Genomic DNA, 27,901 nt, shown 5'->3' on the forward strand with positions numbered 1-27,901 from the left:
TGACTACCATTTCAGCCTTCTTGAGCTCCCAAAAGACAACATCCTAACCTCAGCAGGAAGCAGTTATCATAGAAGAAGAAAAATATGATGTCCATTATACCCCACTTTACAGGCTGAGATGCTAAACCAAAAGGCCCCTATTTCTGGCAATAATTCATGATTCTTAGGTCCCAGTTGATCCCTTGGCTAATGATTCTGATCTTGGGGAAAAGAACTGATGAATCAATTCTTTGACTCAGTTACAAATGAGAGGGCAGAGTCAGCAAGTCACTGATCTCATGGCAGGCTGTACTGACAGTTTGGGAGTCTAGGACTAAGTTTCTGTTTCCTAGTACTGAAGAGTACAAAACAAGTCAATTCCAGGGAGGGGGGAAAGCACTTGTCTTAGTTAGGGTTTTACTTCTGTTAACAGACACCATGACCAAGGCAACTCTTATAGGGACAACAGTTAACTGGGGCTGGCTCACAGGGTCAAAGGTTCAGTGTTCCCTGTTCATGGAACCATGGCAGCATCCAGGCAGGCATGGTGCAGGAGGAGCTAAGAGTTCTACATCTTCACCTGAAGGCTGCTCTGACTTCTCGGCAGCTAGGATGAGGGTGTTAAAGCCCATGCTCACAGTGACACACCTTCCCCAACAAGGCCACTCCCTGGGCCAAGCATCTAAAAACCATCAATCACCCCTCACAGGCAGCCAATCAGGAGCTGTAGAACCTGCCCCACCACCTGGCTTGTGTCAAATATAATTAATGAGCAAATGTCCCCAAAATGCCCCAGAGCCTTAACCAATCACAAAGACATCCATATTGCTGGAGATAGAGTGTCTTAGTCAGAGTTTCTATTCCTGCACAAAACATCAGTACCAAGAAGCAAGTTGGGGAGGAAAGGGTTTATTCGGCTTACACTTCCATACTGCTGTTCATCACCAAGGAAATCAGAACTGGAACTCAAGCAGGTCAAGAAGCAGAAGCTGATGCAGAGGCCAGGGAGGGATGTTACTTACTGGCTTGCTTCCCCTAGCTTGCTCAGCTTGCTTTCTTATAGAACCCAAGATTACCAGCGCACAATGGACCCTCCCATCCTTGATCTCTAATTAGAAAATGCCTTACAGCTGGATCTCATAGAGGCATTTCCACAAGGGAAGCTCCTTTCTCTGTGATAACTCCAGTTTGTGTCAAGATGGCACACAAAACCAGCCAGTACATAGAGCCAACCAATCAAGGGAAGGAAAGGTAAAAGTCTCCCACTCCTGTCCTAAGAGTCTTTAAATTGATTCTGCAAGTCCACACCTCTGTCTTCTATCCCAATGTATGGTAGACCCCTGCATGCGGAATAAAAAGCTCTTTGCTGTTGCATACTATTTGAGTCTGGAGTATCATTCTTTGCAAATCAAAGACCCTTACAGAGACAGCTTTCTCTGGTTGATACAGTTCTCTCTGCTAGTAAAAATTCTAAAAGCTCTCTGGATAACTCAGAAAAGCTACTATAAAAAAATTCTCGAATTTTTTTTTAACCAAGACGGAAATCCCATTACAAAAATTCTACAAGTAATTCTTGGGTTTTCTGATCAAAATCAGAAAATCAGAAAGCCTTCTCTGTGTAGCTGTTAGAAAACATTCTAGCCAGGCGTGGAGGCACAAGCCTTTAATCCCAGCACCTGGGAGGCAGAGGCAGGTGGATTTCTGAGTTCGAGGCCAGCCTGGTCTACAAAGTGAGTTCCAGGACAGCCAGAGCTATACAGAGAAACCCTGTCTCCAAAAACCAAAAACCAAAAACCAAAAACCAAAAACCAAAAACCAAAAACCAAAAAAAAAAAAAAAAAAAAGGCTGGCAAGATGGCTCAGCGGTTAAGAGCACTGGCTGCTCTTCCAAAGGTCTTGAGTTCAAATCCCAGCAACCACATGGTGGCTCACAATCTTCTGTAATGAGATCTGATGCCCTCTTCTGGTGTGTCTAGAGAGAGCAACACTGTAGTCATATTCATTAAGTAAATAAATAAATAAATAAATAAATAAATCTTTAAAAAAAAAGAAAGAAAGAAAAGGCCAGGTGTGGTGGCGCTCGCCTTTAATCCCAGCACTTGGGAGGCAGAGGCAGGTGGATTTCTGAGTTTGAGGCCAGCCTGAGTGAGCTCAGAGTGAGTTCCAGGACAGCCAAGGATACACAGAGAAACCCTGTCTCAAAAAAACAAAAAAAAAGAACTGCTATCACTCTGTGCTAACTCATCTCAAGCAGACCACAACCCAGATTTTTATTTACATATCAATTGAGCAATTGAGTTATTTATTCCATGAATGTCCATCCCAAGAATCAGCATTCCATGACCTTAGCCCCTTGACTCTGGGGAAGAAACAGCAAGCACCACAGTAAGATAGCAGGGTGGGAGCTCACACTGGAATTACCATTCTAACTACTCCTGAACCTAAATCGGCTCTCTTCCTAGCTGATCTTGAACTCAGGAAACTGTCTGCATTTGTAACTTTCTGACAAGCTGGCTCGTAGTATACTTGCCTCTGTGCCTTTAGATTTGTGATGCCCCCCATATAATTCATATTGCATTCTCATATTTTGCATAGCTAAAAAAAAAAAGAAATTTTATCTTTTCGAGCTCATGTTTTTAGAGTTCTTTTCCACTGCCTTAAGGGCTGTCCTGAAGGTCCCCACATTTACCATTTTGCTGAGACATTAGCCACACATTGGCCTCCCAGACTCATGCTGTCTCTGATCATTACAGAGTCATTAATGTTAACAGGGAGGTCATTTCTTGAAGGAGGACCATAAGAATATGTACATTATTATACAAACAAACCTTACACCAACCACAGCCATCAACACTCATGGAGGGAGGCCCATGCCCAGTTGGCCCTGTTCCAGGGACAGGAACCATTTCATTCCACACCTAAGCAAGGCCAAGGCAGTCTCTCTTTCTCTTGATCTTTTATCTATTCAATGACAGTCACAGATTAGAAAAACTGGCACCAGCTCACAAACAGCTGAGGCAGAAGAATATAAAATTGATAGCAAGATTGGGATACATAGCAAAACTCCATCTCAATAACTAAATAAATAAGCACATGGATAAATAAATAAAAATACCCACATGCCTTCAAGTGTTACTAAATCGCAGAGAGCAGAGAACCCATCTGCAATAAAAGAAACAGATTGTGACTCCCATGAGGGATTATCTGCCTCCCTGAGAGATCAGACTAACTCCATCTTGATTTTTTAAGACCCCTGATGCTGGGCCTCTGCTCAAGTCCCAGGATCAGCTGGCCAACACCCCAACGTCCCAAGAGATAACCACACCTGATGCAAACTGCAAGAGGTTTTATTATCAGCTAGCTGAGGACGAACCCCTCGCGCCTCACAGGGCAGGGGAGTTCAACCCCGAGCAGTGACAGTAGGGGGCTTTTAACAGCTAGCTGAGGAATTGGGAGGAGTTGGGAAGAGTTCTTCTCTTCTGGGTGTCCTTGGTGAAATTTACAAGGCAGGAGTGGGGAGTGAGTTCTTTCTGAATTTTTATCTCCGTGTCCTTGGCACAGGAAGGCAGGCATTTCTGGTTGTACAGTATAGAAACAAAAAGGCTTTTTTGCTGGCTATAGAGAACAAAGAGCTTCTTTCTAGCTGTATTTTTAGAGATCAGGGAAAACAAGCTTGGGGAAATGTTTTAGGGGCTCTACCTTCCAGGGAGAAATGCTTTAAGCCGGGGTCTCACAGTTTCAGGCTCCATCTTAGAGAACCCGACCTAAGATTGAACGAGTTAACCAACAAGCCTGCAGCTGGCACTAGTTTCCAAGTCTCTCCCTAACAACTACCAATCAGGAAGAGAGCAAAAGTTAAGTTTATGGTTTACCTCCCAGCACCAGCCAATCTTTTTCAAGGGCAGCAAATTCCATAGTAGCCCCCCAATCAGATGTGCGCCAAGCTTCCCTGTTTGCTTGTCTCAAAAAAAGCTTGCTTGTCGCCCTCCCTCCTGTTCTGCTTCAGTAATGGTGATCCCAAGCTCCAACTTGATTAAAGACACTAGTGTGATTGCATCAGAACTGGCTCCTGCAGGGCGTGGTGGCCCACGCCTTTAATCCCAGAACTTGGGAGGCAGAGGCAGTCGGATTTCTGAGTTCGAGGCCAGCCTGGTCTACAAAGTGAGTTCCAGGACAGCCAGAGAAACCCTGTCTTGAGGAGAAAAAAAAAAAAAAACACAAACAAAACAGAACTGGCTCCTTGGTTGTCCTTTGGGGTTCGAGAATGCTTCCTAAACGGGCACAACACCCCATTTGCTAACAAACCTTAAGCATTGTGGAAGAGATGGGTGAAGAATGGACCAGAGAGAGAGACTACAGAGAAATGGCATCAGGGCAAAGACCCTGTTCAAGCAATAAGTAGAAGGCTTTCTTTCAGTCCTTACTTTGTGTTGGTTACACACTCAGGCTCTCACCTGTGTTTGGTTTCAGACCCCAGGACAAAGACTTGAGGTGCATATTTCACAGACCAAAGCAGACATGGCCTGTAGGTTCTCCCAGCATCCCTTAGGCCCTACCTGGCATACCCTGCCCCCAACCCTGAACTTTCCAGCCTAGGGGCTGAACTGCCCTTCCCCCAGAGGCGCTTCCCTATATACTATATAATCCATCTATATAATCCAGACATTTTTGTCTCTTCTTCTTCCTCCTCTTCCTCCTCCCCCTCATCCTCTTTTCCTTCTCTCTGTGGGAGCTCTTTCTCTCCCCACTCTCTTCTTCTCCCTCCTCATGACAATAAACCTGGCTTTCTTTATATATTTTAATCTGGCTTGAGTTGGCTCATTTCACTGGTGGAGAAATAACTTACCACATCTGTCCTATATGTACAAAATCACTTTGGTTCAGGGTGGGTTTTGTAGAAATTAATCTTCCTGCAGGGTAGGAAGGCATGGGGAGGGGATTGCTGCCATTTCTTTTTCAGGAAACATTTGCCTCATAGCCTATTCTCTCTACAATACCCCAGAAGGATATTGAGGCTAATGGGAAATACAGTGCAGGATCTATCTAGAACTAACTGCTCGATAAGTTAGTAAATTCTAGTGACTGTGTAAGGGTGTGCTGAGTCTTTTAACACTAAATATCCTGAAGGGATTTTTTTTTCTCAGTATGAGTAATTAAGTCTGGGACCTTGAGTATAAGGGTGCAAAATCGATGAAAGAAGGCCCCAGACTCAGAATGTAAAAAGAAAGTACGTTTATTCTGCAGAAACAATCAATATGTGGGAGTCAATCACTTTTTGAAATGGGGACCCCAGACAAAGGCACGTAGGCCTTCTTATAGGGAACCAGGGGAACTCTCTAGAAGGATTAGGTAATCTAAAACTTCACTGGTGGATTCTAGAGGGTCATAGGTGGTCAGTGGCCTGCATTCCTATGTCATGAATGTTTAACCATAGGATGAGATAAGGCTGCCCAGCACAGATGGCCCATTCTGAGATAAGATCGTTACCCATTTTGTGATTATCCCCAGGCTGTTATTTGGGAGGGGGCTTTATGATTTTGTTCTGAATTTTATGGTCTATCTCTGGAGCTGGTGTCTTATGGCCTAGTTTCTGGGACTTATGGTCTGTTCCTGGAGCTGGTGCCTTACGGCCATTTTTTTCTAAATCAGGCCTGGTCCTTAAATGGAGACAAATGGGGCTCTTGTTGTCCTTTGATGAGGCTTTTGTTGTCCTTTCTGAGCATGTAAGTAAACACTCCAGCCCTGAGCTCTGGTTTGTTCAGCCCAGACAGGATCTGAGCTGCCACCTTCCAGTCTTTGCCTTCCAAGTACCTGACATTATTTGCTTGCCTTCCAGGCCTGTTCAGGAATCTCTTTATCAGAGTGTAGAGGTTTAGCTCCTGACATCAGGTCTGGGAATGGATCCAGGGCAGATCCAACTCTCCCCCTTTCAATTTGTTCATAACTTTAAACTTGAACACTTAGATGAGACTTAAGTGCTGTTCAGACCAAATTCCTACCCAAAGGGTAACTCTTTCTGGGAAAAAGAGAAACCCTCTAGAGATGGAGGCCACAGACCTCCTGGGGAAGCTTAACAAGGTGGAAATGGCAACACCCCCCCACACACACACACACACTAGGCAGACAGCTCTCTCTCTCTCTCTCTCTCTCACACACACACACACACACACTAGGCAAACAGCCCCTCCCCACTAGGCAGACAACCACACACACAAACACAGAGACAGACATACACACACACTAGACAGACAGACAGACAGACAGACAGACACACACACACACACACAAACACACACAGGGCAGACAACCAGTGTGGGGCATTCTTGGACCTCCAAGGTCTTATTTAAGATTTGCCTGGGATGTCACCTACTGTGACTTCAGTGGGGACAAATAAAGAGGGTAAAATAGGCCTAGGACCCCAGGGGCAAAAATGGGGATGTCTGGTCAGAAAATAAAGAAGGCACTGTGCTTGGTGATCTGATCGCTACTTTTCATGTTGCTGTAATTAAATACCCAACAAAAGTAACATAAGAGGGGGGTTGTTCCCACCCTGAGGGCACATCCATCACAGAGCAGAAGGCCTGGCAGCGCCAACAGCAGCAACGGCAGCTGTGTATCAGCGCCCTTTCTCCTTTTTATTCATTCTAAAACTCTAGCCCATGGAATCCAGGCAGAGGAAAAAAAGAAGGAAAAAGAAGAAGAAAAGAAGAAGAAGAAGAAGAAGAAGAAGAAGAAGAAGAAGAAGAAGAAGAAGAAGAAGAAGAAGAAGAGACGACCCTGCACAGAGCCTTTACCCTGGCACGCGGCTCACTTTCCGTTGGTAGGTAGTCAGAAGCAGGAAACTTCTAGCACTGTGGATGGACAACAGTGATGGCTTCCCAGTCTGTGCTTATTTAGCGCCAGAATTGTATGGGACCTTTAGTTTTAACGCTTCACTCAGATTCCTAAAGTAATTATCTGTGTCTACCTAGGCTCAGGATGACTTGTGACCTAGAGTTTAAACACTTCTCTCTGACCCATGAGTTTCTAGAACACAATCAAACCTTTCCATCCTGAGTAAAGTACACCCTCACAGTAATGTAAAAAACGGAGGGAAGAGGTTTAAAAATATTTTAATACTTCCCTGAAATTTTTATACGGTGTATTTGATCATATTTATACCTTTCAACTTTTCTTGCCTCTGCCTTTACCTTCCTCCCTACCCAACTTGTGCTCTTGCTTTTTTAGTTCAAGTTACATTATTCAAATGGTTGGTTGTGGGGCCAGTCCTGGAAATTGGCCAACCTACCAGGAGTTACACCCTTAAAGAAAACTGATCCTCCCAGATCCAGCTGTTATCAAAAACAAATAGCCCCTCTGCTGGGGTTGGACTTCCGGCCAAGGTCCACCAGGAGATTCCTAACATTCCTTAGAGTTAAAATTTGGTTTCCCCACTCTGGTGCAGAATCTGGTGTTGCCTGTGGCCTTGGTCCTGCTGAGATGCTTCGAAACTTTATTTAAAAAGTCTGGGTCCCCATGAAACCCTACAATACCCAGGTTTACCAGGAAATTTGGCAGGAGTGGAGTTATTGACCCCCGTCGTTTTTAAAATCAGGAGTGCTGATAAAAGATTAAAGCTTTAAAGGTTCCAGTCCTCCCTGTACCTGCCTATGGCCGCCACTAGCTGCTCCCTGAGTCCACTCAGGGTGAATATGCTGGCTACACTTAAGCAAGCTTTGTTAAATGGGAACATGGAATGTCACTGTGCATGCTTTTTGTAAAATTACCTAAGAGTTGAGTCTCGGCAGCTAAGAGTTGTAGTAAATATTTAATCTCAAAGGGGGGGGTTCTACTCCAGCTTTGATCACGCTGTTCCCAGATAAAAATCACCCAACCTTTATATGTATAATAAGCCTTTAAAGCACTAGAGCTGGGCAGATATCCACCCTCTAAGATATTAGTGTCTACTTCCCTACAACTTATAACTAACCATGTTCCATCTGGGCTGCTTCTTTTTTTGTTGTTGTTGTTGTTAATTCATTTTCTTTTCTTTTTTTTTTTTTTTAAGATTTATTTTAGGGCTGGAGAGATGGCTCAGTGGTTAAGAGCACTGACTGCTCTTCCAGAGGTCCTGAGTTCAATTCCCAGCAACCACATGGTGGCTCACAACCATCTGTACAGCTTTAGTGTACTCATATACATAAAATAAATAAGTAGATCTTTAAAAAAAAAAAAAAGATTAATACACTGTAGCTGTCTTCAGACACAGCAGAAGAGGGCATCAGATTCCATTACAAATGGTTGCAAACCACCATGTGGTTGCTGGGAATTGAACTCAGAGCCTTTGGAAGAGCAGTCAGTGCTCTTAACCACTGAGCCATCTCCCCAGCCCCTGGGCTGCTCTTAAATTCAATTGGCCAGCCCTCATTGCTTGTTTTCATGGCATACCTACTCCATGGTGTCTTCTCTCCCCTCCCCCGACCCCCTTCTCTCTTCTGCATCTTTATTCAACCAATAGTTTTAAATTAAGAAGCAAGGTTACAATAGCATCACTTGGCTGTGTGAGAATTCTTTCATGCCTGAGGCAACCAGAGCCAGCCAGTATTTGGCATCACAATATATAGCAAAAGACCAAACCTCAACCTTTGAAGTTTTCAAACAGGATCAGCGTGCACTAGCTGTAACGCCAGATCCATGGAATCTGGTGCCCTCTTCTGGCCTGTAGAGACACTACAGTTATGTGCTGAACAGCGTACACATACTCAGGCAAAACACCTACACACATAAATAAATCCTTCTTTAAAACACCTATGGGCTGGTGAGATGGCTCAGTGGGTAAGAGCACCCGACTGCTCTTCCGAAGGTCCAGAGTTCAAATCCCAGCAACCACATGGTGGCTCACAACCATCCGCAACGAGATCTGGCGCCCTCTTCTGGAATGTCTGAAGACAGCTACAGTGTACTTACATATAATAAATAAATAAATCTTTTAAAAAAAATAAAAAAAATAAATAAAACACCTAAAAACCTAAAAGTGAGTCAGCTCTGGGAAACCATGTCCGTGCTTGGGGATGTCTTGTCTTGGCTGGGCAGCTTGTTTTTTTCTTTTTCTTTTTTTAAAGATTTATTGATTTATTATATGTAAGTACACTGCAGCTGTCTTCAGACACTCCAGAAGAGGGAGTCAGATCTCGGATGGTTGTGAGCCACCATATGGTTGCTGGGATTTGAACTCCGGACCTTCAGAAGAGCAGTCGGGTGCTCTTACCCATTGAGCCATCTCACCAGCCCTTGTTTTTTTCTAATATTCATACTTATACTGGATGCCATTAATAAACTTTGACTTTGCTTTACACAGGCTCTGATGACATTCTTTTCTATGGAAAGACCCAAAAGCCCCTAAGGTTACTTCCAGTGACAATATATGCAATGCCTCCATTTCTTCCCTTTTGATAGCATAGTACCTATACTTTGGGCTGCTCTTCTTACCTAACCCAAACCAGAAATGCCACTGTTGGTCACTGTTCTACTGTTGTGAAGAGACACCACGACCATGGCAACTCTTATCAAAGAAAGCACTTTATTTAATGGGGATTCCTTACCGTTTCAAAGGTTTAGTCCATTCTCATCACGGTGCAGAACCTAGTGGCACACAGGCAGGCACAGTGCTGGAGAAGTAGCCAAGAGCTCTGCATCTGCATCCAAGAGCAGTAGAAGAAGAGAGAGTGACACTGGGCCTGGCTTGGGCTTTTGAAACCTCAGAGCCAATCCCCAGTGACACACTTCCTCCAACAAAGCCACAACTGCTCCAGAAAGGCCACACTGACTAATCCTTCCCTAATGATTTAAATATATGAGCCTACAAGGGACATTCATCTTCAAAACACCACACCTAGGGGATTCTAAATTCTGTCAAGTTGCTAATTGATGTTTTTAGCAACCACAAGTCCATTCCTTATCAACCTGATGTCCAGACATACCACGATAGATAGATAAGATAGATAGATAGATAGATAGATAGATAGATAGATAGATAGATAGATAGATAGATAGAGATAGAGATAATGTATGTGAGTACCCTGTTGCTGTCTTCAGACACACAAAAAAGGCCATCCGATCCATTACAGATGGTTGTGAGCCACCATGTGGTTGCTGGGAATTGAACTCAGAACCCCTGGAAGAGCAGCCAGTGCTCTTAGCCACTGAGCCATCTCTCTAGCCCCAAACATACCACTTTTTAAGTCATAACCATTCAACCCTTGTCCTGTGGCTATCTTGTAATGAAAAATGCATCAAACCAAATTTTTAACCCCCCCATAGTCTTTTACTGTTCTAAAGTCAATGCAGAGATGCTTCTGTGGCTCAGAGCATCTTTTAACTTGGATACACTGTAATATCATGACCTGCAACACCTCTGTGTTAGTTCCTGATTTTTACCACCCTAACAAACTTGGATACCTTGTACCATCACGAAACAAGTTACTACATCCAACACACAATGGTACAGAGTAAACAGTCAAGGTCCAAAAGGAAAAAAAAAAAAAAAAAAAAAAGATGACCACACAAAAAAAGAGTGATTGGACCAAAGCAGGACTGAAACCTAGTCCAAAAGAACCAAATATGCAACTGCATGCCAGGCATCTGGGACTCATGATGGCATCATCTGTACTTCAAAGGACTTGGGTAGCCCCATTCCTCCAACTCTGTCACCTGCTGCACAAATCACATTTCTTGGTCTGGCTCAATTCCGTGCCTACAGCTTTCCTCAGCGAATGTAACAGGCTTCAGAAATCCCCAACATCCTGGGCCTTCCTTCCACTTTGATTCAGGAGTCACCTTCTCAACTTTATAAAATGGTCACTCATGGTCTTCTTGTGGGAAGACCATGCCACACCTTGCCTGGCCTTAGCCACTCTCTGGAACTATGGAACAAAAGTCCATGACACGAGTCCCAAAACCCTGGGTTATCTTTTGTTTGTTGGTTTGTTTGTTTGTTTGTGCTTGCAAAACATACCATATGGATGATGGTTTCAAGTTCTTTGACGCCTCAGAATGGAGTCTTCCCTCTTGGACCATAGTTGTAATAACCTCTATATACTTAAATCTGCAAACATCAATCTCCCAGGCTGTTGTTTTCAAGCAGGAAATGCTTTCTGAGATATTCTGAGTTCAAACTCTCTCCTTTCAAATAAATTTGGCCGGGCGTGGTGGCGCATGCCTTTAATCCCAGCACTCGGGAGGCAGAGGCAGGTGGATTTCTGAGTTCGAGGCCAGCCTGGTCCACAAAGTGAGTTCCAGGACAGCCAGGGCTATACAGAGAAACCCTGTCTCGAAAAACCAAAAAAAAAAAAAAAAAAAAAAAAAATTTGGGGCTGGTGAGATGGCTCAGTGGGTAAGAGCACCTGACTGCTCTTCCGAAGGTCCGAGGTTCAAATCCCAGCAACCACATGGTGGCTCACAACCATCTGTGACGAGATCTGGCGCCCTCTTCTGGAGTGTCTGAAGACAGCTGCAGTGTACTTACATATAATAAAAATAAATAAATCTTTAAAAAAAAAATTTTGAATTTTCACAAATTGGAGTGGATGGGTGGAGCCTCATCTCAAAAGTGCCCTGTCCCAGTGCAGACCCAAAGGTGTTGCTTTAGTAAGATTAATTACTTAACAATTACAGCTGCTTTTGCCAGGCATGGTGGTGAACACCTCTAATCCTAGCACTTGAGAGGCTGAGATGAGTGGGACTCTGTGAGTTTGAGGCTAGTCTATATGACAAGCTGGAGGCTAGCCAAGGCTACATAGTAAGATCTTGTCTCAAAAACAAAACAAACAAAATTATGTCTACATCCTCAGAAACTGCCTTCCCTACAACATTAAGTTTGATCAAATTCTTTTCCTCATCAAACTGAAAAAACAAATTGGTCTATTTATGCCCTCATTGTTGCTCTTTTTCACTGTAGACATGTATAAAAATGGCAACTAGTTGTTTGAGTGAGAATCTCTCCCCATTGGCTCATGTATTTGAGGTAGTGGAATTCTTTATAAGAGGATTAGAAGGATTAAGAAGTGTGGCTTTACTGTAGGGAAGGGTATCACTGGTGGTGGACTTGGAGCTTTCAAAAGCCTATGACAGGTCCAGCCCCACCCCCCCCCACCCCATCCCCTGCAAATCTCTCTCTGTCTCTGTCTCTCTGTCTCTGTCTCTCTCTCTCTCTCCCCTTCTCTGTCTCTGTCTCTGTCTCTGTCTCTGTCTCTCTGTCTCTGTCTCTGTCTCTCTGTCTCTGTCTCTGTCTCTCTGTCTCTGTCTCTGTCTCTGTCTCTGTCTCTCTGTCTCTGTCTCTGTCTCTGTCTCTCTGTCTCTGTCTCTGTCTCTGTCTCTCTGTCTCTGTCTCTCTGTCTCTGTCTCTGTCTCTGTCTCTGTCTCTCTCTCTCTCCCCTTCTCTGTCCTGCCTATGCATCAGGATGTAGAACCCTCAGCTACTCTTTCCAATGAAATGTTTTCTTTCCTAAAAGTTGCCTTGGTCATGGTGCCTCTTTGTAGCAATAGAACAGTGGCTAAGATGGAAACCAATGACCTTGCCACAGCCAGGATGTTCTCCTATCTTGAAATTTCCTTCACCAAACAAATTAGTCTTTTACTTTTTAATTCAGCCTCACTCATATTCTTGCAGCCAGGTTCTTTGCCTGAATCAGCAGGAATTATCTCTAGCACAATTCCCAACACAGTCCTAATCTCTCCTGAAACCTCATGGCCTAGGCCTTGCCGGCTGTCTCAGTTAGGGTTTTTATTATTGTAAATAGACACCATGACCATAGAAACTCTTATAAAGGAAGGCGTTTAACTGGGGCTGGTTGACAGTTTTAGAGGTTGAATCCATTATCATCGTGATGGGAAGCATGGTGGCCTGCAGGCAGACATGGTGCTGGAGAAGGAACTGAGGGTTCTACATCTGCTTCTGAAGGCAGCAGGAAGAGAGAGAGGTACTGGGCCTGATTTGAGCATCTGAGACCTCAGAGGCCACTTTAGTGGTATACCTACCTTACCTCCTCTAACCAAACCACACCCACTCCAACGAGGCCACACCTCCTCATAGTGCCACTCCCCGTGAGCCTATGGAAGCCGGTTTTATTCAAGTCACCACATTGTCCATGTTTCTCTCAGCATTCTGGTTTTCTGAACTCCCACCAGAATGAGCCATTAACCTCTGCTGACAATAGCCCAGCTTTCACAGCTAAAGATTCCTCACATCTGGCAAAGGCATGATAAAAGACATGAAGCTCAGGACAGGTAAACTAAGTATGCCATTAAGACCTGCAAAAATCGAGCCAGCTTTTTGCCATCCAAAGATCGAGCAAGATGCATACCACATCAAGAAATTCAAAACCACCCTCTCAAGTCCTTGAGGGCTCTACAGTAGACCCAGAGGACTGTTCATCAGACGGTCTGAGGGGCTGCATGCTTGCACGTGTCTGAGCCTGCCCACAAATTCCAGACTGGCAACCTTATGTGGGTAAAAAGGATCCTGACGCAGAGGCTGGAGCTAATATGGAAAGGTCCATATCCTGTGGTCCTTCCCACACAGCCGTGAAGGTTGCCAAGGTGATCTATGGATCACTACACCCAGTTAAAGAAGCCTACAGAAGATTATGACAGATGCACTGTCACCAGGTCCTCCAGCCCCCTAAAGACAAAACTGACATGGGCTCTATAACTGTGGTGCCCTCTTTTGTCTCCCCATGGAAAAGTCCCCAACCTCCTATAAGCCAGGACCTGGGGTATAGGAATTAAGAAATATTGGGGGCTGGTGAGATGGCTCAGTGGGTAAGAGCACCCGACTGCTCTTCCGAAGGTCCGGAGTTCAAATCCCAGCAACCACATGGTGGCTCACAACCATCTGTAACAAGATCTGACGCCCTCTTCTGGAGTGTCTGAAGACAGCTACAGTGTACTTACATATAATAAATAAATAAATCTTTTAAAAAAAGAAAAGAAATATTGGAACCTGCAATCTCATAGTCAATATATCCAACCCACCTTACAGGTAGATTTCTGTAAAATATTGCATCCAGAGGCTACTGGGACAGTGGTTAACTAGCTCCTGGTAAGCAGAATGTCCCTGGGGCTGTGAGTCCACTAGAGCTCTACCTGTGACCATGAGATCCCTAAAATAGAAAGCCCTAAAACGCCGGGCATGGTGGCGCACGCCTTTAATCCCAGCACTTGGGAGGCAGAGGCAGGCAGATTTCTGAGTTCGAGGCCAGCCTGGTCTACAAAGTGAGCTCCAGGACAGCCAGAGCTATAAAGAGAAACCCTGTCTCAAAAAACCAAAAAAAAAAAAAAAAAAAAAAAGAAAGAAAGAAAGAAAGCCCTAAAACTTCAATTTCCCCAGGAATTTCTCAGATAACCTTAAAGGTAAAGGTCCAGGAGGCAGCAGAAGCCACCCACTCTGTGTTCTGGATGCTAGAGTCTTAACTATGGGAAGCCTGGACCCCAGGCCCGATATTATGTTGTGATTAGAACTAAGAAAACAATAAACTCTACTTCCAACCCTAACAGCTGTAACAGCTGTAAATAGGATCCACAGAAGTTCACCCTGGGGGACCTCCAAGGGAAGAGTTCCTGTTTAAAGTCACTAAGAAACTCCCTAGGTGGTTCTCTTATGCAGATTCCTGTAGCCATACACAGCAGGTAGCAGGTTAATTCCAGGAATGGAGGTCAAGTGTATTTCCAGGCCCCAGAGACTACCTGGCTTGCTTTCACTACAGCTTAACCAAGAATATTAGTTAAGGTTTCCATTGCTGTAAAGAAATACTATGACCAAGGCAATTCTCATAAAAAAACAGCACTTAATTGGGTTACAGGTTCTGAGGTTTAATCCATTATCATCATGGCAGGAAGCATGGCACTGTCCAAGCAGGGATGGCACTGGAGGAGTTGAGAGTTTTATATCTTGCTCTGAAGGCAACCAGAAGAAGACTGTCTTCCAGAAGCTAAGAGGAGAGTCTCAAAGCCCACCCCTACAGTGACACACTTCCTCCAACAAGGCTATATCTCCTAATAGTGCCACTCCTTGGGCCAAGCATATTCAAACCACCACACCCAGCGTGCATCTTCTGAATTGTTTGCACTGGAGGAGAACCCACCTCTTTGTGTCCTCATGCATGTTATACCACATGTGCTTGTCTATAATGGAGAAGAGGGCAGGGCTCCTCTAAATCTAGACTCTAGGCTTCCCTGTACAGCAAGCCATTCCATTCTCACTCCCCTGCTGCAGGCATTGAAGACTGTGCTGAAGTTGGACTTGAGCCCTAATCATGAGGGATAAAAACTTTAAGGAAATCAACGCTGTTCACATCTGGAAACCCAGTTGGACTCCTCAGCCAAGGTTGTTCTCCAGAATCGAAGAGGATGGGACCTCCTCTTTAGGAGACAAGAAGGACTCTGTATGACACTGGGAGAAACTCATTGATTCTCTCTGTCAATCAGTCAGGATAATTAGAGCAGGTTTAGCCATGGTCATAATAACATTCAGGACAGAGAAAAGAGGTGTCAAGAGCCTAACAAGTGGTACCAATCTGTTCTCTTGGTCTCCCTGGATAATTATTCACAGCCATGGCTGAACCATTAATCCTTTGGCTCCTAGCCCTCACTATAGGACCCTGCTTTGCTCAACTCCTACTTAGCTATGTAAAACAGAGAATAGATTCTGTTAAACTACTACTGCCAAGGAGACAATATAACGCCCTGCCCCCAGATGATTTGAGTCATGCCCATGGAACTAATGGGGAATGTAAAAGCTCCCAGACCTTAGCACAACTGACACCATGATGGAAGCACCAATCAGGTCTTGGAACCCAGCACATAGGTTGACACCTGCCAAAATGAGAACAAGACCTGTTCCATCAGAGGCCATAGTTCTGGAAAAGTTCCTTTTTTTTTTTTTGGTTTTTCGAGACAGGGTTTCTCTGTATAGCCCTGGCTGTCCTGGAACTCACTTTGTAAACCAGGCTGACCTCGAACTCAGAAATCCGCCTGCCTCTGCCTCCCAAGTGCTGGGATTAAAGGCATGCGCCACCACACCCGGCTGAAAAGTTCCTTTTGAAAAAATTCTTTTAAAGATTTATATATTATTATATCTTAAGTACATTGCAGCTGTCTTCAGACACACCAGAAGAGGGCATCAAATCTCATTACCGGTGCTTGTGAGCCACTATGTGGCTGCTGGGATTTGAACTCAGGACCATCAGAAGAGCTGTCAGTGCTCTTAACCTCTGAGCCATCTCTCCAGCCCCTCTGGGAAAGTTCCTAATATACTAAGACTAATTGATTGATTGATTCCTTTCTTTCTTTTTTTTTTTTTTTTTTTTTTTTGCTTCTGTAGTTCTGTTTCTGGTTAACTGTTCTTACTAATTATTGAGGTGTGTCAATCATGAACACAGTTTCTGTACTTAAAAGTTCACCCCTAGAAAGATTAAAGACAGCACTTGGGTGCTAAACCCAATGTAGTAGCCCACTGGCTAATCAAGACTTTCCATTGGCTGGAACCTGTGCCCAAGTGATCTTCTCTGATGGATACCCCACAACAGGCTAAGCGATGCACACTAAGTCAGCTCAACACGTAGCACCTCTTCCTGCTTCCCCTTTGACAGAACTGTGTCTTCACCTTCAGGTGTGTGCTGTACTCGGGTGAAGGTGGCACATCTTTTGCTATCTAAGGTTCTGAAGAAGGGTTTCACAAGATGGCTCAGAGGATAAAAGCAACTACTGCCAAGCCTGATGACATAGGTTCAATCCCTGGTACCCAAATGATAGAAGAGAAACAGTTCCTACAAGTTGTACTCTGATCTCCATATGCACCCTTGCCCTCCCCCATTTACACACAAAATAGATTTTCTTCTTAATAATTTTGAAGATGTGTAGCTATCTCAAAAGGTGTGGATATTAGGAGGATTTTAGATCAGTTTGTCAACTTTGCCTATTAAAGTTTTTCAAAAATACCAAGCCAGGTGGTGGTGGTGCACGCCTTTAATCCCAGAATTTGGGAGGCAGAGGCAGGCGGATTTCTGAGTTCGAGGCCAGCCTGGTCTACAAAGTGAGTTCCAGGACAGCCAGGGCTATACAGAGAAACCCTGTCTCGAAAAAAAAAAAATACCAATACCTGTACTGATGTGTTAGAATAGCGGCTCGCAACTGAAGACAGCACACTAGGCCAAAACAGTTCCACGTGTAAGAGGTTTATTTGGACAGAGAGGGACAAGGAAGGTGGCAACAGAAAGAGAAGGGGGGAAAAGAGAGAGGGAGGGGCATTCCCCTTATATGTATGAATAATGACGTAACACTGGTAAAGGTGGGAGGTGAGCCAAGTGGATTCTGGAAATATGGTGGCTGTTGTCTTGGCAACAGATCTGTAGGTCCCACCTATGTGATGTCACAGGTTTCGAAGGTCCTGATGCCAACCTGCACACCTCCTCAGAGATTCCAACTGAGTTGTTCTAACTGGCATTCCAGCACTGGTTCATTCGTTTTTCCCAGTGATGTGAATGGGTAACAAGGTTAAGACGCACTGTTTGGAAGTAGGTGGTGGTGGCAAGTACACCTTTAATCTCAGTGCTCAGGAAGCAGAAGCAGATGAATCTCTGTGAGTTCAAGGACAGCCTGATCTACATAGTGAGTTCTGGGACAGCTAGTGCTATGTAGAGAGGCCCTGTCTCCAAAAGAGGAAAAGAAAAAAACCAAAAAGAAGTGCTGCTTGAAGTCATTGTCCTCTGCATCAAAGGAAGCCATCTGGCCCTGATTTGCTACACAACTATAATTTTCAGCCCAAATCTTTTGATTTTAAGTGCTAGCACATGGAAACCAGCAAATTATGTCATATGGCAGATATGATGCAAATGAATCATCATAGCAGGAATGCACATAATTATCAACATTTTGAGTTGTTCAAGTTTTATTCCATTAAAGCAAAATTCTACAACTGTAGGATTGAGTAGAAAAATAGAAACGAAGTCACAAGTTCTTGATTTGTATTAGAGTCATATTTAATATTTCCATAATGGCTTTGACTTTGACTCGTTCTTTTGTTTTCAACAACAAAAATCAATGTTAAGCCCACACAGCATGCATATATATATAAACTAGTCATGTTGCCTACTCCTGAGCAAAGCATATACCTTGCTTCAAAGGCAATAGGACAAAGCTGTGTTAAGGAAGCTCGTTAGATAAGGAATCACATTTTGTGGACAGGAAGTTGGAGGACACTTTTAGTCTGATTTGACTCATCTCTCCTACAGTGGGTAGCATGCAACTAGATGTGGGCAAGGACAAGATATAGGGATCACAAACCTGTCTCAAAATAACAGACCCAAGAAGAGTGGAGCTTCTAAGAATCATTGTCACCCATGACAGCAACTTGAATGACCTAATCATGCCCAGTACAACCTCCGATCCCAGATGATTGCGACTTAAGGCTCTTCAGGAAGTAAGCAGAAGCCGGGAGTGGTGGCGCACGCCTTCAATCCCAGCACTCGGGAGGCAGAGGCAGCCAGATTTCTGAGTTCGAGGTCAGCCTGGTCTACCGAGTGTGTTCCAAGACAGCCAGGGCTACACAGAGAAACCCTGTCTCGAAATAAATAAATAAATAAATAAATAAATAAATAAATAAATAAATAAAAAGGAAGTAAGCAGAGTCTGAGAGGGTGAAACACCTTCTCACACTCCACTTACTGGACTGAGTGGGGACGTGGGGCGCCTCCACGCTCACTCTGGTTCACAATGGGGAGGCTCTCATGAGAACTGCTGCTTGGAATAAAGCAACCAACCACTCCATGGCCCTAAGAACACTATTTGCTTCTAACATCCTACAGCTATATTCTGTTTGCACCTTGAAAGTAAAGAAAGCGAAGATGACAAGTTAGAGGTCCTCATGTGGAAGAGTGTATTTAATACGTGTGGGTTGATGACAGAGAGTGATCCCACACAGGGTCTAACATCTAAAATGAACACTGAAGCATCAACTTGGTGCTGATGCATTCTCTGTTCTCTTTGCTGGTCTCCATCAGATGCAGGCCTAGCCTCTCTTTCATAGACCTCCTGGCACTGAGTGACTTACTGGTAGTCACTGAATTCCTGTTTCTACCTCCCAGATGAATATGCCAACTGTGCCCCATTTAGGCTGACCCTTCTAGGTAAGATTGTTCAGCGGGTAAACATACTTGCTGACAACCTGAGATTGATCCTAGGAACCTGACAGGGGAAAGAAAGAACCAACTCTGCAAGTTGTTCACTGAAATACAAACATGTAAAAACTCTCTCTCTCTCTCTCTCTCTCTCTCTCTCTCTCTCTCTCTTAAATTTCTCTCCTTTTTTTAAAGATTTATTTATTTTATTTATATGAGTACACTGTAGCTGTCTTCAGACACACCAGAAGAGGGCATCAGATCTCATTACAGATGGTTGTGAGCCACCATGTGGTTGCTGGGATTGAACTCAGGACCTCTGGAAGAGCAGTCAATGCTCTTAACCACTGAGCCATATCTCCAGCCCCTCTCTTAAATTTCTTAAACAATTACCCTCCTACTAAACTGCGATGTCTTCTTCTTCTTCTTCTTCTTCTTCTTCTTCTTCTTCTTCTTCTTCTTCTCCTCCTCCTCCTCCCCCTTCTTCTTCTTCTTCTTCTTCTTCTTCTTCTTCTTCTTCTTCTTCTTCTTCTTCTTCTTCTTCTTTTTTAATTTTTTGAGACAGGGTTTCTCTGTGTTCCCCTGGCTCTCCTGGAACTCACTTTGTAGACCAGGCTGGCCTTGAACTCAGAAATTCACCTGCCTCTGCCTCCCAAGTGCTGGGATTAAAGGCGAGCGCAACCACGCCTGGCTGTGATGTCTTCTTGTTCAAGATAGCGATTTACTCCATCAATGACACCCCATCCCATATGTATGGCTACTCCTACTTTCTGGAGAAGCAAAGGCAGCAGGTGAAAGGGGGGTGGGACAGCGATACCATGGCAGGAGACCACTTCCAGTGAAGTGAAGAAGTGAAATCCTAGAGGTGGGAAAGAGTCTCAAGGAAGGTTTGAAGATGCATCTGCCCTACTTCATTCATTATTTGCTCTGTCCACGGGTGTCTGCTTTGCCCTGTGTCTGTCTCTGATGATCATCAGCCTGCACCTGACCACCACCCAGCCCCAACCTCACTCCTTCCTACTCACGTACTGTCCCGGCCCAAGGAAATGCTGCCCCCTTGTGTCCCCTTGTGGGAATACATGGACCGGTCTTAACCCCAACTCTCCCGCCCAAGGGAGAGACGCTACTTCACTCATCTCTCCTTTTTTCTGACAGCTACCTTCTTCCCTCTGTTCTCCCTGGGTGACTTTCTTAACTTACTTCTACACTCCTCACAGGCCTGAAGAAACCAGTAGAGTTGATGGAGAATGGGCCAGCCAGGTCCTAGAGAGGCAAAGCCACGTGAGTGCCCTGAGTCAGCACTGACAAGAGGGAGTGGAGCTCCAGGCCCAGGAGGCCCTTGGGGGAGCACCTGATGGACACCCTGCTCTTCCTGGCCTCTTGTTCACCACCATCATAATCCTCTGGAGTACCTACACAGAGTCCCCTCCTATAACTTCTACCCCATAGCTGTTGTGGGTCTCCACCAGGTGTTTGCCATTTCTGGATCATTAATTGTCACATCCTCAAATATTATTAAGCCTCCATGGCATTCTGTAAATGTGTGTTTTATTCATCTGATGTAATTGTTGTCTCCGAGGCTTACTGCCTCCATCTGCTAACCTAGGCCTAGTCCTGGCAGCTTCTAGCCTCTGTCTGTGCGATCTTATCTAGGCCTAGAATGTTTTCAGCCTTTTGAGAATTACTGGAGAATAAGATCACCCTTTCTAGTTCTTCCTGAACTCTGGCTGGCTAATTTAACTCAGCTGTTCTGGCTCAAACTCTTCTCCAAGCAACTGTTTCAATCTGGTTTTCCCCAGTTCCTGGCTGACTTGTGCTTGGCCTCATACTAACTCTGGCAGTCTGTTCTTATCTTCTGGCTCCTTATTCTCTAGCTTGTCTGTCTTCACCTGTGTCCAGCTTGTTCTCTCTCTCTGCAACCTGTCTCTCTACAACTGACTCTGCCACACCACCACCACCACTCTCTACCCACTATCTCCCTAAAGGAGCTTCCCTCTCCTCTCTCCTCTGGAGAGTTGGGCAGATCCTAGTCTGTCAAATCTTATTCTGATTTGTCACTTTATCTGCCACTCAAAGATACCACTGCCTAAACTGCCACATGGCTCTTGGTCCCATTATGTCTTCTGCATAACAAGTTCTGGCTCTTTTTTTTTTTTTTTTGGTTTTTCGAGACAGGGTTTCTCTGTATAGCCCTGGCTGTCCTGGAACTCACTTTGTAGACCAGGCTGGCCTCGAACTCAGAAATCCACCTGCCTCTGCCTCCAGAGTGTGCCACCACGCCCGGCTCTTTTTTTTTTTTTTTAAAGGCATGCGCCACCACACCCGTCTCTCTCTCTCTCTCTCTCTCTCTCTCTTTTTTAAAGAATTATTTATTTGGGGCTGGTGAGATGGCTCAGCGGGTAAGAGCACTGACTGCAACTTCCGAAGATCCTGAGTTCAATTCCCAGCAACCACATGGTGGCTCACAACCATCCATAATGAGCTCTGACACCCTCTGCTGGTGTGTCTGAAGACAGCTACAGTGTACTTACATATAATAAATAAATAAATCTTTTTTAAAAAAAAGAATTATTTATTTAATGTACATGAGTACACTGTAGCTATCCTCAGACACACCAGAAGAGGGCATCGGATCCCATTACAGTTTGTTGTGGTTGCTGGGAATTGAACTCAAAACCTCTGGAAGATCATCCAGTGCTCTTAACCACTGAGCCATCTCTCCAGTTCCAGGTTCTGGCTCCTTAATGCTAACTTGATGCTATAAATCATCTTGCAAATATTTCTGGCTTTGTCCTGCAGGGTAGAACCTTCATGCAGAACTAGCAGTCTCGAAGCAACACTGCACATTCTTCCTTCTGTGTAAAGCTGAGGTGTTTCTAAGGAGTGACATCATCTTAAGTCCAATGTTGTATCTGTTGTGCTGGAGTCTCCCTTCCCCGAGATTCTCAAAGGATGTTTCCTTATGATGAGGTACAAAAGGTAGCTCTCATTTCAGAGGATCCAAATGTGAGTAACCTTGGCCCAGGAACAATTTCTGTTCCCCTCACCATCTTCCACTGAGGTTAACAATTTCACAAAGTAGCAGAACAAAGAAAGACATATATCAAAATACTTTTCAAATACATTGTTGTTGCTTACATTGGCTAAGTGGGTATTAGAAAAGTGGGAATCGTGTGCTCTAGGCCTCAGATGCTGCCGGACAACAGTCTAGCCTTTTGGGTTGGTGGAGATTAGGAGTTTGTGCACCTGTCCCAAAGGATTTACCTAATACTCACAAGATGTGAGGTCGCCCAGGTAGGCAATACATTGCTGTCAAGGGGCCAGAGACACATCACAACCTGTCTACCATTATAGAAGTTCTAACCAGTCCATCAGACTTTATAAATCCAGTGTGACACTTCCTCTAACAAGACTATACCTCCTATTCCTTCCCAAACAGTACTCCCGACTGGGAACCAAGCATTCAAACAGCGACCCTGTGGGGTCATTCTCATTCACACCATAGCTAATTCCTATACTTTTATTGGTTCGTTTGTTTGGTTGTTTATTCGATACAGGGTTTCTCTGTATAGCTCTGGCTGTCCTGGAGCTCACCTTGTTGACCAGGCTGGCCTCGAACTCAGAAATCTGCCTGCCTCTGCCTCCCGAGTGCTGGGATTGAAGACGTGCGGCACCACGCCCAGCCTTTTATTGGTTTTTATGGTTTGTTTTATTATTGTTTGTGCTTTGCTTTCTCATCGGTATGAGGGATTTAATGGTTACTGTTTGGAAACAATGGATTCCTCCCTTGTTCTTCAGCCATTCCTCTTATCACATTTATGCTTTCCTGTGCTCTCTAATCCTTGAGACTGCCTTTCTTAGTCCTATTGACTGTCGTGCTCTTTAAATGTCTTCTATAAAGCCTTAGTCTGTACTTGTTTTGAAATATTCTTATCTCTCTGTAAAATTTGGAAGGTCGCTTTGATATACCACTCTTGGTTGGCATTTAGCTGCTTTGGGGGCTGGAAATAAAGTATTCCATGCTGTCCATGCTTTGAGGGTTCTAACAAATGACTTTACTCTGATACTTCTGCTTTTGTGAGTTGGCATCTTCCCTTGTTTTTTTTTTTTTTTTTTTTGTTTTTGTTTTTTCGAAACAGGGTTTCTCTGTGTAGCCCTGGCCTGGCCTGGAACTCACTTTGTAGACCAGGCTGGCCTCGAACTCAGAAATCCACCTGCCTCTGTCTCCCAAGTGCTGGGATTAAAGGCGTGTGCCACCACTGCCCAAACCCTTGTATTGTTTCTTAGCTTTGTGTTCCTGACTTGAGTATGGTGTGCTGTGTCCTCTGGTTGGGGTTCTATAGCAGAATTTTCCCCCAATTAATTTAAATACTAATACAACAAGGAGCCTATGATTGGACAGGGGAAAAGGAGGTGGAGCTAAGAGTTAAGAGGATGAGGAGGAGAAGGGAAGGAGGAAGAGAAAGACGATCCAGATTCTGTGTGGCTTTAAATAGGCACAGGTAGCTATGAGTATCTTATAAGGGATGGATAATTACAGGACAATTTGTCCCATCTAGGTGGGCAATTTATATCAAGATCAATTGGCTCAGAGTTTGTTGTGTGGGCATTTTATGGGGTGAGAATTTACTGATATAAATCTGACTTATAAATTACAAGCCTCTAGAGTTTTGATTTTACCGGGTTATTGAGATTTGGGACCACTGACCACAGGGTGTGGATGACTGGGAATGTGAGTGGAATCTGCATCAAGAGAACCTCAAGATGGGCGGTCTCTGCTTGGTGCTAGTCATGGAAGCAGTGGGTCACCGGGGCCGAGAGTAGCCAGTGATAACGTGGAAAAATGCCGTTTTTTAAATATTTCCCACAAGAGGGTTCTAATGGCTCTTGTGTTTAAATGCCTAGGTATTTCTCTACACTTGGGAACTTTTCTGCTACATTTTCATGGAATCGGTTTTCTACACAATGGTGGTTACCTCAGCTCCTTTCTCCAACCTATGTAACTCCTTTCTCCAACCTACGTAACTCTGACTGGCCTGGAACTCACTATGCAAACCTCATGGCCATGTTTTCATGATTCACCTATGTTTGCTTTTAGACCCTGGGGCAAGGGCCTAAGGTGCATATTTTACATATCATGCAGACCTGGCCTCCAGGTCCTCCCAGCATCCCTCAGTCCCCTTCTGGCCTGCCCTGCTCCCAACCCTGAACTTTCCAGCCCAGACTCTGGGCTGCCCTTCTCCCAGAAACTTTTTCCTATATAATTCAGACGTTTAGTCTCCTGCTCTCTCTTCTTTTCTTTTTCTTCGAGTACACCCTTTCTATCTTCTCCCCCACACACCCCCCCATGGCAATTCCCCAGGCCTCAATCCTAGGGGCCAGTGAACTCACCCAAGAGCAGCTTCCCAATAAACCTGCCTTTAATATAATCTAATCTGGCTTGAATTGGCTCATTTCACTGGCAGAGAAATAACCTATCAACCATCCCATGGTATCTTCTCTCTCCACCTTCCTCTGCTTCTCCCTCATGGTCCTGCTTCAGACTCCAAGCCCTGCACCAAAACTCTGCCTACCCCTCTTCTGCCCAGCTGTAGGCATCATTATTCACTTCTCTCCTTCCTCCATCTTGGTCCAGGGATTAATCTCAGGTCATTAGATCTTGTTGGCACTTTTACCAGCAAGAATGGACTCAAACAGAAGCTCAAGGACAATTTAATTAGAGTTTAAAAGAAAAACCCCAGGGCAGGCAGGCTGTAAACCCCATCAGCTGCTTTTGCTGGCGGGAGGTGGGGGTGAGGAGAAAAACCATTAGAGCCTGCATGCAAGTCAGAGCCATGGTGAACAGACAGCCAAGTGGGTGGGTGTGAGGGAGGCAGAAACAGCAGCAGCCCAGAGTACCAAAGAAAGTATGTCTCCTTAGTTGTTGTTGGCCAGTATCTGAAAAAGACAGAAAATAAAAGGACCTTCCTGAGTCCTAACTCAGACCCAGTGAACTTCATGGCTGTTTACTTGTATGGACTGAACTGGGGCTAAGAATTGGGGGAAGGAAAAACACAGCATCTCATCAAGGGGAAATTATTTTACTCTTTAGTGCGGCTTAAAGAGAGCCCAAACTTCCTAGGGGTGGTTCCTTGCCAAGTTACTGACCTGGAATGTGAGGTCTCCACCCAGGAGAGAGATTCTGTCCTCTTGACCTGAGGGAGCTTTAACTTCCTAGATCTGTGTTGTCAGTGTACCCTTTTTTTTTTTTAATATTTTTATGAGGTATTTTCCTCATTTACATTTCCAATGCTATCCCAAAAGTCCCCCATACCCTCCCCCCCCTCCCCCCCGTCAGTGTACCCTTATTGTTACCTGCTGGCTTCCACGGTGGCTTTAGTTAGGACACTCTAAGTTTTGTTCCCTTTAGGTAACATACTTTCTCTCTGGCTATATTAAGGGTCTTTTTTTTTTTTCTTCTGTCACCAACATTTCCCAGTAAGCACCACTGTGTTGCTTTCCTGTGACCTACATATTGTGCAGTTATTGGGAAGGGCTGGTCATTTCTACTAATTATGTGTGTAGGAAGGAGTTCCCAGTCCAAATTACCGATGCCTAGTGGACACCTATATGGAGACCAAAACACTTCAGTGTACAAGGGACTCAGGATTTCCTCAGTCCAGGACTCAGGATGTTCAAAGATAAAACTGGGACAGTACTGAACAAGCAAGGGCAGTCTACATCCTTTCCTTTCCTTCGAAGAACACACATTCCTTGGGGCAGTTGGGTAATCAGCTAGCCAGGAACAACTTCACACTATACCAGTAACGTCTGACTGCTGTGGGCTGGAGACCTTGGGCTGGCTCACTGGATCATCATTTCTTTCTCTGGGCAATGCTGTCCCAGAAACCTTGACTCTGTGTTCTAATCTCTTCAAGAAACTCAACTTGTCTTTGAGTCTGAATCTCAGAATAGGAAAAAAGACTCCTTTACCACAGGGCCTCTGACCTCCATATACATTATAGATGTTTCCTACCCCACAGTCCAGAAAACCTCCACGTAAAAAAATGACTTCATAGGCTGGACATGATGGTCCACGTCTTTCGTCCCAGCACTAGAGAGACAGAGTCGGGTGAGTCTCCACAAGTTCGAGGCCAGCCTGGTATATACAGTGAGCAGTACCAGGGCAGGCAGGGATATGTAGTGAGACCTTATTGCAAAAAGAAAAGAAGACTTCATTTGTCATAAAGTCTATGACATAGACTCTGGGAATTGGTGAAGGCGCATTACATCACACTGATCTGTAGGGGGCAGTGTTACCCAATTTCACAAGCCACTGAACTCCACTTTCAGCATTTCCGGGATCCGTGTTTGAGCAAGAGTCTGTGTGCATGAGAAGTTCCCACACAAGTGCACATTTTTCTTCTTCATGTAGATCTATAGCGCAACCAAACAGTCCCTCAGAAGGTACATTTATACTTAATTTTATTTTGGTCGTGTTTGCCTACTTGTTTGATCAGTTGTCACGAGGCATTCCTACAGATCTCACTTGAGATCCCCCTGTCTCAATCGGTTTTGGAAGCACACGCTCTTAGGTGACCTGTCCTACTTTGATTTAATTGAAAATTTTTACTAAGCTTTTCCCTCTCTGTACTAATGTTTTCAGAAGCAAAAGTTGTCCTCATAGCACCCTCATTAACTGGGCGAAGGAAGAAATGACAGGTTCTGGGTTCCACAAAGAATCTAAAGAGTAGCACTAGAAACATAGGCTAACCACTCCACCGGAGAACATCTGCGGGGAGGTGGGTGGAAGCAACAGAAGGAGTTGCCGAAACTTGCGGGCTGTGGGATTAGCGGAGGTTCTGTTGCTGAATGGGCAGATTACTTACTGGAATTTTTGGCTTGACAGAATTACGCCCAGCCTGCGTGCCATTGCTTCCTCCGCCTTAAGCTTGATTTATAAACTGCGGCCAAGGCTTCTTTTACCAAAACCTGCTGCTCCGCTTCAGTCCAGCCTGAAAAGCTTGCTACTACGCCCCAGTCCTACCCAGTTTACTCCTGCTCTTAGATCCAGCCTCATTTGGGATAACGCTTGTGGAACTATGGAGTCAGATGAGCTCCAGCACCAGTTTTTCCACTCACTAGTTGGGCCTGCTCCCTTGGTCGGATTTGAGGGTTTAAGAAATGCCTGTTGCAGCCAGGCGTGGTGACACACGCCTTTAATCCCAGCACTCGGGAGGCAGAGGCAGGCGGATTTCTGAGTTCGAGGCCAGCCTGGTCTACAGAGTGAGTGCCAGGACAGCCAGGGCTACAGAGAAACCCTGTCTCGAAAAAAAAAACAAAACAGAAAGAAAGAAAGAAAGAAAGAAAGAAAGAAAGAAAGAAAGAAAGAAATGCCTGTTGCTTTAGGTCGTATTTCCGGCAAGGGGGGGGGGGGGACACTCATAATCGGTGCGTGTTCAGTAGAAATCTACCGATTGCCTCCACGTTCAGTATTTGTGCAGATCGTGGTTTCCCTCCCAAAGATGCCAGATCCCCTTAGATTACTAGACTGCAAGCGGGGAGCTTCATTTTATTTTTAGATTTATGTGGATAAGTGTTTTCCACAGGCATCCAGTACCCGGTCGAAAGTGTGTCGGACACCCTGAAATTACAATTGTGAATAGTTGCTTGCTACCACGTGAGCGCTGGGCGCAGAACGTGGATCCTCTGCAAGAGCAGTAAGTGCTCTTAACTGTTGAGCGATCTCTCCAGTCCCTGAGAACTACAAATTTTACTATGCTCTGGGCAGA

The 27,901-nt window shown here is 44.7% G+C and overlaps 1 pseudogene; it reads left to right on the plus strand.

Annotated features, from left to right (window-relative positions):
- Nucleotides 1-7,458: 7,458 nt before the first annotated feature.
- On the plus strand, nucleotides 7,459-7,642 carry LOC147000600 (ATP synthase subunit ATP5MPL, mitochondrial pseudogene; annotated as a pseudogene).
- The last annotated feature ends 20,259 nt before the right edge of the window (nucleotides 7,643-27,901 follow it).

The sequence above is a fragment of the Mus caroli genome, unplaced genomic scaffold (assembly GCF_978045245.1).
Source record: "Mus caroli unplaced genomic scaffold, Mus_caroli_1 scaffold_17, whole genome shotgun sequence".
NCBI classification, from domain to species: domain Eukaryota; kingdom Metazoa; phylum Chordata; class Mammalia; order Rodentia; family Muridae; genus Mus; species Mus caroli.